We start from the raw sequence: 14,102 nt of genomic DNA, 5'->3' as shown, positions 1-14,102 counted from the left end.
TATTCCAGTGCTGCCATCTCTAGGCCACACTCCTGCCCTATGATGGACGGCAATGATATCTATCTTTACATATTTTAGGAATATTTCCTTAGCTCTGACACTCTGATTTAGCCAAACCCCATTTTCCATTATCTATTCCACTCAACTCAAAAGTTCCCCCTCCTTAAATAACCTCTACAGAGGGATTCCTTTTGCCCTCATTAGTATTGGTGTAAATCCAAAGTAACTCCAGTGAACTCAGCAACAGAATGCAGAAATTGGCCACCGATATTTTAAGACACTAACACAGTGTGAAATTTAGTCATAGAAGAATAAAACCCATATTTATTAGGAGTACCAATTTCTAGGAAATCACTCTTCAGTGTTAGCCTGAATTAGAATGGATGTTACATGTCAGTATAACCTGTAGTGCAGGGGTGGGGAACCTACGGCCCGTGGGCTGCTTTAAGTCTCCACGCCTCAGGCCAGAAGCCCTAAACCTTGGCACTTTCCTGTGGGGCTGGAGTTGCAAGTGCCGGCTTGTCCTGATGCAGGGGGAAGCTAGGGTTGCCAGGCCATTAAAAGTCTGGTCAGCTCCATGCAGTTCCAGGAAGTGGCTGGCACATCCCCTTGCCCCAGCTCCACAGCTCCCATTGGCTGGGAACCATGGCCAATGGGAGCTGCGGGGGCGGCGCTTGCAGGTGCAGGCAGCGCGCACAGCGCAGAGCCCCCTGGCCCCCTCTGCCTAGGAGCTGGACGTGCTGGCCGTTTCTGGGAGCAGTGCTGAGCCAGGGCAGGCAGGGAGTCTGCCTTAGCCCTGGAGCCTGCACCCTGAACCTGCGCCCCAGGTCGGAACCCCCTCCTATACTCTAACTCCCTCCCAGACCTTGTACCCCAACCCCCTGCTCCAGCCCTGAGCCCCTTCCTGCATCTCAAACCCCTCATCCCCAGCCCCATCCCAGAGCCTGCACTCCCAACCAGAGCCCTCACCCCCTCCTACACTCCACCTCCTGAGCCCCTCATTTCTGGCCCCACCCTGGAGCCTAGCAGAAGCCCAGAGCCTCTGCACCCCTGCAGAGTTGGAGCTCCGAGCGCCAGCTCGCCCATCCGCAGGGCTGTGTGTGGCCCACCTGATCTTTTTCTGTGGGTCAATGGCCCCTGACAGAAAAAAGGTTCCCCATCCCTGCTCTAGTGAGTGCTCAAAGACATTCTCCAAATAACCACTTATGTAAAGTCAGGTCTGATTTTATGCAGGAGTTTTCAGTCTCAATCTCTCTCTTTAGAGGGCAGGAAGAGATAGTGTTCTCTGCAGTTCTCCCATCTCTACTTAATTGCTGTGCCAGCATGACTCTCCTTTTGATCCTAGGTCGGGTGACCAGACATCCCAATAAAATCAGGACTGTCCCGATTTTCAGGCGTTTGTCCTGCGTCCCGACCGATGTTTGGTCGGGACGCAATTTGTCCCGATATTTCGCACTCCTGTTTTTGTTTTGTTCTGCCGGTGGGACTCCGCTTTTTTTTTTTTCCCCCTTGCTCTGCCATCGGGACTCCGCTTTTTTTTTTTTTTTGCTCCGCCGGCAGGACCCCCTCCCTCCCCATGTGTCCCGATATTTTCTTTATCCCATCTGGTCACCCTAATCCTAGGAAGCCTGGACATTGCTCCCTCTAAAGGTCATCATTGCTGCTCCATGAATTAGCAGTAGGTTTGGTGGTCACTCAAGTAATGTGTGAGGTATTCCCCACCCTCTGGAAGCTCATTCACACAGCTTCTGACAGTGCTCCCAGCTGCCTCCGTTGCAGCACTTTTAGGAATGCTTACACAGCCACTAGTCCATAAATATATCTGTACTCCTCCACTGCCTAGAAGACTCAGCAAAAGAAAAAGAAAAAAAAAGTGCCCACATTTCAGAGGATTCTTGGGGAGAAAGAAAATGTGGGTTGATATTCCAGTTGAGCTATTCACTGATACTAGATTTTAAAGTACAAAATTCCAGATCTTTATTATCCAAAGGGTAATAGCTTTGAGAAGTCCTGAAAATGTGAAAGAGATGGAAGTGGAGGGACTGATTATGCATTTCTAATCTCAAGCCAATGTAACAAAGAGGGTGAATAGGCTGTTTAAAAAAAAACAAACCTAGGAGACAGGCTGCTAAAGAGACATGACTCATTGTTGATTCAGAAGCAATATCATTAGCCTGGAGCTAAAAGAAATAAAATGAGGAGGTAGAGCACTTGACGGAAAGAATATCCTCATTTGTTTAATTTGATATTTAAAAGATATTGCCACCAGCTAGTCTAAACTGTGGCAGCCTGGAGAATGTAAAGAATTCTGCTTTGAAAATATGGTTTAGTATGTTCAAAGATGTGTATATTTTTTATTCCTAGGTGTCATGGTCATTGCTTTAGGTGATGTAAAACGAAGAGTTACAACCAGTTTTCTCATTAGGTAAGTGTAAATGAGTTACACTCTAGGATACGCATTGTTGACAGATGTGATATCATAGCTGATGAACTTCAGTGCTGCTAGCAGAATAAAGAGACGACATCTGTCACATTTACATCTGGAAATGTTGTATGTACTATTGTTATTCTCAGGCCTGCGTAAAAGACCCTCTAACAAACAGGCAAGCAGAAAATCTTTAAAATTGTTAAAGAAATTTTTTCAATGAAACGAATTCAGGACATATTCTTTAAAATTTGCTGTTTAAGGCCTGATTCTGCAAACACTTATACACAGGCATAATTTTTCTCGTATGAGTAATCTATTGATTTCATGGGAATAAATGTTTGCAGCAGTGTATCACAGGTGAATGGGACCTTATGCATGAAAATGTCTGCTTTAAAGCACTTTAAATGAGATCTAGTGGCCAAGTGCAGAGAAGATAAAAGGATTAAACATTTCTATGGAAATTGAACAGTTACATTAGATTGAACAGAAATTATGTGGGTTGCAAACCCTCTTGTTTCATACCAAACCCTCATGGGGTTAGGGCATGAGCAGTGATAGAGACTGGTCTCTGGGCAAGCTACGCCATAACTGTCTGATGCAGGATTTCTGGCACATTCCTCTGAAGCATCAGATGCTAGCCATTGTCAGAGACGGGATACTGGACTAGAAAGGCCACTGCTCTGATCTGGTATGGCAATGCCAGTGCTTCCCTAAGAGTGCCTTTGGTTGGAAGGGAAGATGAGTTACATTCTCCCTCCCCCACAGCCTGCCCAGTTAACAACCTCTCTCACAGCACAGACCCCAGACTGTGTGAAGAGATTTCTGTTATCTGGCTAAGGACAAGGATGATGCAGAGACGGGCAGGGCTAAGCCTCTCTGGAAGTGAGATCGGTACATGGATGGTCCCCTCTATGGCTAAGTCACAGTCTGGGTCCATGGGTGTGGGCCCTCCAGTGAGAAAGCCTGGCCAGGGAGTGTTCAACTTCAGCAACTGACTGCAAAAGCATCCCACACCATCAGTGCCATCATGGGGTGAGAAGTCAGTGGAGCTGCAGAAGAGATAATCTAGGTCAGCTTTTGGCACTCCACAGCTTATACTATTTGTTCTTTCTACAAAGGGACAGGATTTATTGCTGAGTTAATTGCAGCTGGCTTGCTAAGATTCCTTCCCACCAAGCAACTGTAGCACAACAACGGTACCCATCAGGAATTGTTAACCACATTAACCCCCTTGGAATGGTTTGCCCAAGGAACAGATTAAAAAGAAATGAGACCTACCTGCTATTTTAAAAATGTATTGTAATCAATTTAAATGACTAAAGAAACAGTGGAATCCTTGGGGCCTTAAAGCTCCAATCTCTGCTGAACTGAACGTGATGATTTAGCCTCAGTCCAACCCACCATGGTGTCTTCTAAGTGAGGCCTTCAAAAAACCATAGCTACAGCTGAATTAGGTCAGATTTATCTTAACAGAGAAACAAAGACTTTTCAAAAAGGAGAAAGATTCATAGATTCCAAGGCCATAAGGGACCGTTGTGATAATATATTTTAAATTGCAAAGAGGGTGGCTATATTCTGACGGTATGTCCTTTATCCGTATCTAATTGTTGCCAGCTGTGTACAGATGTTAGGGCCAGATTCTTTCCTATTTGTCTAATGGTTAAAGCAGAAGACTGGGAGTATGATATCTGAAGGGATACAGTTGAAATAAATCTACCGAGAAGAGAGTGAGGCTTGTTGTCTCAGATCCAAGGGCATGGACATGTGGGAGAGACTAGTTTCTTCTTCCCACATCCCTAAAATGTAGTGCAGGTTGTGTTTTGGTTGGGTCTCTTAAGATGTTTGACGCCAAAATTCCAGCTGTGATCACTAAACCATGGTCTTTCCTAGGACCAGGAATAGAAAACAGTCCTCAGAGTTAACCTCTAGTTCACTCTCCCCTGAGTCCCCTCCCAAAACCCACCTGGACTAGGCTGTACAAGCCATACTCTGCTCTAGTTACAAGAGAACACACTCTCTCGGAGCCAAGAATAGAACCCACAAGTCCTCAGTCCCAGTTCCCTCTAATCACTAGTCTCTAGTTACTATGTCACAACCTTAACAAGTAGCTGATGTGGTAAATCATTTAGGCCCTGATTCAGGTGTCAGTGCAGCAACTAGGGTGACCAGATGCCCCGATTTTATAGGGACAGTCCCGATTTTTGGGTCTTTTTCTTATATAGGCTCCTATTACCCCCTCCCCCCACTCCATCCGGATTTTTCACACTTGCTATCTGGTCACCCCAGCAGCAACAGAGGCGAGGCAGTTTGCACCTCTCCAAGTCAGATCTGTAGGGGCCATGCTGCTTAGGGCTACCTAATTTATATCCCTGCTCTAGTGGTCTCTGCAGGAGTACAGAATTGCTGAGATATGGGTGTATCTTGGCCACCCCCAATCCCACCCACACACTGACTTATCCCTAGGCCTCTCTGCCATGCTGTCTGCCCCCTGGGCTCCTGAGGCACAAACATTCCCTGTGCTGAGGGCTATTCCCCAGAATGGGGGAGTTATGCCTGTCTTACATCTAGACTAGCACAAGGAAACATAAGGCAATAATGTACTGAGCACTTTCAGCCTGGCAGTTATGCTAAAGCCCTGCCAACAGTAGCTTCAGATTAGCTCTTAGCTATACTGAATGAAAGACCAGTTTGACTCAACACAGGTTTAAGGCATGTTTCTGAAAGCAATGTAGACCACTGTAGGAAATCTAACCTTACAGTTTTTCATACTGAGCAGGCTCCATTTCCTAAACCTGTGCTATACAGAACCAGTTTTCAAAGGTGGGATAGACTAATACAGGTTTCTTCTAGTGTAGATGGGACTTCAGCAGGTTGGTTGTATGATGAGGTAAGGACCTGCCTTCCTCAGGCAGAGCTCCCTCTGTCGATGGCCCTGGTTGTCCTCACACCAGTTTTACTCTGATGTAGTTCCCCTGGCTTCTGTGTAATTATTCCTGACTTGCAGGGGAGTGAGAAGAAAATCAGGCCCAGTGGGAGTTTTGCCTAATAAGAAAGGAAGAAGTAGTTCTCAGCTGGGCCCTAAAAGAGGAAATAGAAAAGTCATAAAGAACTACTTGCACTTTTCTCAAAAGCAGCAGCTTTGCTTCCTGAGCAAATAGCAGCTCTAAATAAGCTGCCTGGAGTAATGAACTGAATGTTCTTTGGACCAAGCTTCCAAAAGAAGCTTATACACATTAAACAGAAAGAAAAAAAAGATCTACTGTCTGTCGCTTGTACTTTACTAAGGCTTGGTCTACACTACCCCCCCCAATTCGAACTAAGGTACGCAACTTCAGCTACGTGAATAACGTAGCTGAAGTCGAAGTACCTTAGTTCGAACTTACCTTGGTCCACACGCGGCAGGCAGGCTCCCCCGTCGACTCCGCGGTACTCCTCTCGCCGAGCTGGAGTACCGCAGTCGACGGCAAGCACTTCCGGGTTCGACTTATCGCGTCCAGACTAGACGCGATAAGTCGAACCCAGAACTTCGATTTCCAGCCGTCGAACTAGCTGGTAAGTGTAGCCAAGGCCTAAGGAACAAAAGGCTTGGACTGAATCCATTTTAGGGCAAACTTTACAAGGGCTTACACTAAGTTATTCAATGGAAAGAGAGTTGAGCAGAGTCTTGGGGTGTCTGTGGGGGATTGATTACCAAAAGCCAGGAATTAAAAAAAAAAAAAAAAAACAGAAAAAATAATCAAATACGCTCTCTTTGGCTTTGGCAGGAGGACAAGAAATAAGGTGATAAAAGGGCTGTTTCTGAAGGTCCAGCAGCAGCACTGTGCTATCCAGGAAACCTCCAGAGCTACAGATCCCTGGGCCTGGTGGGCTGCTGGGCATGAGTGAGATAGCAGCTCTGAAAAGGGCTGGAATTGAAGGGGAGAAGAGGAGAATGCCTTATGAACAGACAGGAGGACAAAGGGAGTTTGTTCTTTTAAGGGCTTGATCCTGTGGTGCTGAGTGCTGAAGCTGAGATAACTCAGCACCACACAAGATTCACTCAGCACCTTGCAAAATTGGGCCCTACACACTTACCTCTGATTATTGGGGTAATGCTTTCTTTTCCTAGGGAAAGGTAAAACCTACCCCATGAAGCAGGAATTATTATTAATAATAAACGATAACATATAGCACATGTCCTTCCAAAGGAAACCACAGTCATTGCTTTACAACCTGGACAGGGATAATCAAACAAGCCACTGAACTGCAGCCACCTCTGGGGTGGAAACATAGCAACCATTCAACACTTACAACACTACAAAACAGTCAGACCCTCTGTCCCTGTGCTGGCAACTACACCGGTACAGGAATGAATCTGTCCCTAGGCATGTGGGGGATTGAAAGGGGAGATGGTAAGGGTCAAATCCTATAAATGCAGTGTAGGCAGAAAACTTTCTTCTACTGAGTTTAATAGTAAAACTCCCATTGATTTCACCAGGAACAGTATTTGGCCCTTTAACTTGTCATATGGTCTTTATAAAAAACCCCAGACAAAACCCTAGCCCTCCTGTTGCCTTTGCCTTGGATCTGATATTTCATTTATGCGGAGGTGAAGCCAAAAGGAGAGTCAGATGGCAGCATGTGGGGTAGGGACGCCGCAGGCTGCAAGTGCTGTCAGTGGCCATGAATAAAAAAGGCAGCCTGAAGCCTACAGAGAACAGAGGAGTACTGTTACACGGCACTGCCAGTACTCCAGACATGAGCTGAACGCTACTTGCGTGGTTAGTTGCTAACTACTTTAAAAAGCTGTTGCATTCTCATGATAGCCATAGGAAGCTTTGATGGTGTGACACTTTGGCTGTCTGTAGTTGGCTGAGTATGAAAGGTCCGACTGGGACTTATCCAGGACATGGGGCGTTCCATATGCCTGACAGATTGTCTCATGCCAGTTTTTTTTAAAGCAAGTTCAGTCAGAATGACCTGGAATGATACAGACATTTTCACTAACAGGTTGTGAGAAACAGGAAGGTCCAGGGGCTTGAGCAGAGCTTGCGGGGGGGACATGAGTTCAATTCCTGCTACAAATACCCTGTGTGACCCCGAGCTAGTCACTCCATTGCTCTGTGCCTCAGTTCCCCTTCTGCCCAATGGGACAATGGTTAACCTATCTCACAGGAGTGGTGTGAGGATAAATACATTAGAAATTGTGAAGTACTTAGATGATGCAGTGATGGCGGCTGTATAAATACTTAAGACAGATAAAATTTAAGGCCCTGATCCTACATATACTTATGTACCTGTTACATGCTGTGGGCTTGATCCTGCTCCAATTGAAGTCAGGAGCAGAACTCACTTTGATGTCAATAGTGCCCTAGTCCAGCAGTTCTGAAACTTCATTGCATCACGACCCCCTTCTGACAATAATTTACTACATGACCCTGGGGGTGGGGGAGGAGCCCCATTTCCCTACTGTGTGGATGAAAGGAGGCTAGAGGCCTGCCACCCCAGGTGGGGGTGGAGCTCGGGCTTCAGCTTCAACCCTGGGTCCCAGCATGTCTAGTGCTGGCCCTGGCAACCCCATTAAAATGGGGTTGCGGCCCACTTTGGAATCCTGACCCACGGTTTGAGAACAGCTGCCCTTGTCTCACTAAAACGCCATTGGGTGTGACTCCAGATTTACACTGGTGTAAGTAAGATTAAAATACAGCTCCTACTTCATTATTATTAATATTTCAAATTATAAGAGCAGCGATCTTTCTGTTTAATCAGGAGATAGCAGATCTTGTTATAAAATCATGGATGTATTAATAACTATTATAAGCAACAAGGGCATAATCCTGTGAGTTTTTGAACGTGTTCAATCCCATATTACTTAAAATGAAAATCGTTCAAAAGAGAGGTGAGTAAAAGACAATATCAAAAGGTCTTTCTGCAATTTTTGTTGTGGAAATCAATCTTTTATTTAAAATAAAAAAGACATTTCTTGCAGTCTTTCCAATGGAGAAGAAATTGTAGCATGTAAATGGATGAGTTGATGCTCTGGTAAACCTGGCATGCAGAAAATTGTCTATTACAGAAAAGAGCAGTACTGAGAACTCCCTCAATGTGCTGTTAAAGATGACCTGCAAAGGAAACAAAAGAATTAGACTTGAGTCCTTATTTACTTCTTTGTAGTGCATAAAGATGGACTGAAAGGGCCATCTACTTTAGGGTTACCATACGTCTGTTTTTTCCCGGACATGTCCGGCTTTTGGGCAATCAAACTCCCGTCCGGGGGGAATTGCCAAAAAGCCGAACATGTCTGGGAAAATGCCGGCCGGGCACTTCCCCTCCCGCGGCTGCTCTGCTCCTCCCCTGACTCTTCGGCTCTGTTTAAGAGCCGAGCTGCCTGAGCGTTATGGGCTTCAGGCAGCCCCCTTGCCTCCGGACCCCAGCCGGGCACTTCCCCTCCCGGGCTCCGGCGGTGCAGGGTCCGGAGGCATGGGGGCTGCCCGAAGCCCAAGCGCCACCGGCTTCACGGTTTGCCGGGCAGCCTCCAGACCCTGCGCCCCCAGCTGGGCGCTTCCCCTCCCGGGCTCCAGCTGCGCTGGGGAAGCGCTGGCCGGGGGCGCAGGATCTGGGGGCTGTCCGGCAAACTGTGAAGCCGGTAGCGCTCGGGCAGCCCTTTTCGCGTGGCTGGGAGTGGGAGGGAGGAGGGGGCAGAGTTAGGGCGGGGTTGGGGCAGGGAAGGGGTGGAGTTGGGGCGGGGCTGGGGGTGGGAAATGGGCAGGGCCAGGGCCCCGTGGAGGGTCCTCTTTTTTTATTTGTTAAATATGGTAACCCTAATCTACTTTCTTTTCAAAATTAAAAAGCCTTTTCCCCTGCTTACTTTTACATTAGAAATTGAAGTCTTGTTTATGCTGGATGACTCTCTGATGACTGGAGAACTAGTGAAACGGTGAAAGATTCAACTAAAGTGGGACAGCTCATGTATGAGGCCTTAAAAAGCCCTCCCCTAAATCCCAGATCAGACTTGACATTCCAGATATTTCTGAGAAAAATAAAAACAGATTTATTTTATTTTTAAAAAATCTTGTATGTCTTCTGAACTGGGTGGTCTTCCCCTTTAAGGGCCAGAAATCTGGGGCCAGCTATCTTTAGTCAATTATCAGACCCAGCTGGGAAGGGATCAAGTGATTATAAAAGCCAGCAAGTGACCTGAGTCAAGGAAGAGTTGTAGGAGGGAGATGGGTTTTTGTAGTAGGCAAGGGATGGAAGGGTGAGGAAGTGCACATCCTCTTTTCAGCATTGAGAGACACTAGGGGAAAAGCCTCTGGACAGAATTGCTCTGTTTTGCCTAAAGTTTTATGTTCAAAAAATAAAACTGTGCCTTGGAGGAGGGGTAGTTGCTTAATTTGCGCCAAGGCTGAGCCCTGGCATCTCTAGGTTTGGCTGTTCAGAGCCCCAGCCCCTCTGGGTTTGCTGTATCAGTTATGGGGGGTTGGAAAAGAATCTGGGTGCTGTTATACATGCCACACTGACATTTTTCAAAATAAATTGTTTGCCGGTCACCTGTAACGCCATACTCTAGTTGGGCCTATGAGTAAGCTGGTATTATTAATAATACTGTGAAAGTGGTGTATTTTATGTATCTGTGACTGTAATTTTATGGTGATGGTGGGGGGGTTGCTTTTAAATGGCTCACTTAAGAAGCATTTTCATAAACCTGACTGCTGTTTGATTTTACTGCTTTGAGCACAGCTTCTCTTCTGCTAGATGTTGGTACAACTACTGCTGTTTGCAAGTGCAAAAAAGGTATTTCATTGGAAGATTGCCACTTGTTCTCAGGCAAAGCCCAGTGACAAGAAATGGGTGGCATACCAGACTCTGAAGGTCAAGACTCATGACCAGTTGAAGAAAAACATTTTACTTATATTAATTCAAAATGGAGCATAAAAGCTTGATAACACTTCATCTGAATAAGTTCCCTTTTCTTGATTCCTGTGACTTAAACCACACCAGGGTTTTTTTGTGTGTGTCTTTGTTTTTAAAGCCTAGCATCATTGTAATCGTAGAACAAAACGTTTTTCCTCTTTGCCATTTAATTGTAACTTAGCTGGAAAGAAAACTGAAACATTAATATTCAAGGCAGCAAACTCAGCTTTCAGTTAGGAGCTTCTTGCTGTGGCCTTTTGTTGCGGTAGTTACTTTAGGCCCAATTCTTCTCTCACACTGATGTGAATTTGGGGCACCTCCACTGAAGTTAATGGAGTTACCTCAGTGTTAAACTGGTGCAAGATCAGAATTGGACCTTGATTCTTGAAAAATGAGTATTTGCTCTTAATACATTTTTTTTCCATTTCCATATTTCATTCACAATGGGGTCTTTATGCCAGACTGACAAAAAGCACCAATGAAAGGATTTAAGGGAAACATCTCCAGAAGTGTGGCTTCCTAAGAAGTCCTATGTACCTCAGCTCTCTGAAGTGGCAGATCAAGAAACGTCCAATAAAAATGATAAATAAGATATTACAAGGCTCAGCTCTTAAGCCAGCCCTCAGAAAAACTCAGCACTCAAAGATAAATCAATGTTTTCTGTCACTTCTATCTTTGGATGTAATAATGCATTATGTTTAAGAATCCCAGTCAGAGATTTAGAGCTTTCCCCATGAGAAAGGGTGCTAACATGTACACCTGTCCAGAGTTACTCTATTCAGGTTAATGGATTATTTTGGATTTAAACCAACATAACAGCAGAGTTTAACACTGTCACTTCTGCTACATTCCCCACTTGCTTGATCTCATTATCCTGATGATAAAGAGTAGTGTGAATTATTCTGAATTATATATAGGGGGGAGGGATAGCTCAGTGGTCTGAATTAGCAGGAACTCTAGTTTATTTTAACTTCTCTGGGTAGCCAGTTTAAATGTGTAAGATTATGTTTGAGTGATTTGTGCCTGGTGACATGTTTTATATTTATGGAAGGATGGTAACGTCCTTTAAAGAGAATCTTGACAGTTGCACAGAAGTGCTCCCCCAAGTATTATGTGAAGAAAGATGGATTAACTGCTCTTCTAATCACTTATTTCATTTCAAACTTGTATAAGGGGGTATTTGGGCTCTTCAGTATAAGAGTTCTGTGGGGAAAAAGGGAAACATTGTGGCCCCATTTTATCAAGGGCAGTGGAGCTGCACCTGCCTCCACTATGGGTGAATTTGACCCTATGATTCTCCTGCAGTTAGCTGAACTCCGTATCTCCATAAACACATCTGCACTACAATTACAGCCTCGAAAGGGGAACCTCAGTACAATATTGTTCCAGTGTGTAGTGCACCCCAGAGCTTAACTATACACCTGAACCAGGTTAGATTTGGTTGTCTAAACTTCTAACAGGAACACTACCAATACACAGTTAAATCAGATGTACACTGCAAAATGGATCCCTGATGTAAGTGGGTCAACAGTACTGTAGCTGAGTCCTCAGCCATGGTTGTTAACATTATAGAGCCCAGTTTAAAGCCTACTGAAGTCAACAGGAGTCCTGCCATTCACTTCAATGGGCTTTGACTCACCCACAGAATGTATTGGGAAGCAGGGGGGCTGACCGGCTAGGAGCTGGACTGGTTTTTAGGAGACATGGGTTTTGTCCTCAGCTGTTCTACTGACTTGCTGTTTGACCTTTGGCAAGTCTTTTCATCGCTCTGTCTTGGTTTCCCCAATTATGAAATGGCTTTTGATTTACTCCTCTTTGTAAAGTGCTTTGAGATCTACAAAGGATAACTGCCCAATATTATTAGATCATAGAAATGTAGGACTGGAAGGGACCTCAATAGGGCATCTTGTCCAATCCTCTGCACTGAGGCAGGACTAAATATTATCTAGAGGGGACACTTTATTTTGAATACAAACACATCTTGTGTGTATTACCAATATATTTTTATCTGGAAATATCTTGCATGCTTTAACATAGTTCAGATTACATTTAGACTGGACTGAGGGTAATTTGACGCTAGGAAAAATACTGAGTCCTAGCATCTGGTGCAGCGGCTAGAAAATTTATTTTAATCAAGCTATTGTATAAGCATATGTGCTTTTCCAACACAATACTGATCCTGTGCCCATGAAGCCAATGGGAATTTTGCCATGCTTCAAGGGGAGCATTGATCCTTCATACAAAAAGACCCTAGGAAAAAGCATCTCTTGCTACTGTATGTAGAATGCTTCTGTTTTGTTTGTTTGTTTGCTACAAGATCACAAAGCAAAATTAGATGGCTCCCAAATATATATTGTGGATGTGCTTATAGCTAAAACGTTTACAGAGCTACGGATGGGTCAAATATATTCTGCAGTGTGCCTGTCCTTAGTTCCGCTTTTCAGACCGATGCCCCGTCCTGACAGTGTGTACAGTTAGATGACCCATAGCAGTAGTGGTATAACAGAGAACCTAAGATGCCACGCCCCCTGGCTTAAAGTGGTTTCCATTATATGCAGGGTTTACAGTTTGGTTAATGGCTCGCAGCTCCCCCACTATAAAAATTGTTCCAGCATCCCTGGACGTGGTGTTGTGCAGGACTGTTTGTTGTTAAATACTGAGCTCTTCTATTATGCCTTCTTCACTGGGCTAGATTATGGCACTAGCCACAGCGCGCAGAATGTGGCAGTGAGGCACAATACAGTCTTCAGCTACTCAGCACACAGGGGAATGTGTAAGCTGCACTGTCCTTTCAGATGGTGCCTCTTGCTCCCCAAAGCACACCCAGACATGACCATCTCTACTGTCCAGGATGAAGCAGATGCAAGGTGTACTCCTAGGAACAATTTGTGCTCATTGGCTGCACTGAGGGAGCTGTCTCTCTGGTTTCCCCAGGGCAGGGTCTGCATTTGTCCCTGGCTCACCAGCAGGCTATGCAAAGCAAGGTGGGAATAATGCTCCTTATGTTCTCCCCCACCACTAGTACCCCCCAGCCCGTAAGCACTTGCACTAAATTCAGGGACAGGCTAGTTCATAGTGTCTTCTGTCAGACACGCTCAGTCTGTCGCACGTTCATTGAAGCTTTACAATATTCAGGTATCATGGTGGACAGGAAACTTAATATGAACTCCCAATACAATGCTGTGGCAGACAGTACTACTGTGATCCTTGGATGTATAAACAAGTGAGTAGGAATAGGGAGTGATTTTCTCCCTATGGGTACAGCATTGGCGAGACTGATACTGAAATGCTTCATCCACTTCTGATGTCCACATTTTAGAAAGGATGTTGAAAAATTGACGAGGGTGTAGAAAAGAGCCACACAAATTATTTGAAGGCTGGAGAAAATGCATTTTAGCGACAGAATTAAAGAGTTCTTTCCAACTGCTTAGCTTATAAAACAAAACAAAAAACAAAACTGAGCAGTGACTTGATTACAATGTAAAAGGACCTTCACAGACAGAAAATAGCAGGTATTAAAGGGGTCTCTTATCCAGCAGAGAAAGAGAACAAGAACCTGCGTCTGGAAGCTGAAGACACACATAGACACAAATTCCTAATTGTGAGGGTGAGTAACCATTGGAACAAAACTGCCAAAGGAAGAGGTAGAGTCTCCATTTCTTGGTGACTTCACATCAAGATTGGAGGCTTTTCTGGAAGATATGCTATAGTCAAACACAAGTTATTGGACTTAGTACAGGGGCAGCTAAGTAAAATTTAATTGCTCTTGATATACAGGTCA

At 45.0% G+C, this 14,102-nt stretch overlaps 1 long non-coding RNA gene across 2 annotated transcripts in view; it reads left to right on the top strand.

Moving 5' to 3' along the window:
* LOC117882346 overlaps positions 1-14,102 on the top strand; it is a 33,593-nt gene that overhangs the window by 4,153 nt on the left and 15,338 nt on the right. Inside the window, exons 3-4 of one of the 2 annotated variants that reach the window (XR_004646997.1) lie at positions 2,365-2,425; positions 6,193-8,051. This is a non-coding gene — a long non-coding RNA (uncharacterized LOC117882346). Of the gene's footprint in view, positions 1-2,364; positions 2,426-6,192; positions 8,052-14,102 lie in introns of those variants that run through there. The other variant, XR_004646998.1, reaches the window with a different exon arrangement.

Source organism: Trachemys scripta, chromosome 9 (genome assembly GCF_013100865.1).
Source record: "Trachemys scripta elegans isolate TJP31775 chromosome 9, CAS_Tse_1.0, whole genome shotgun sequence".
NCBI lineage: Eukaryota > Metazoa > Chordata > Testudines > Emydidae > Trachemys > Trachemys scripta.
This window is presented reverse-complemented; position numbering and strand designations above follow the sequence as displayed.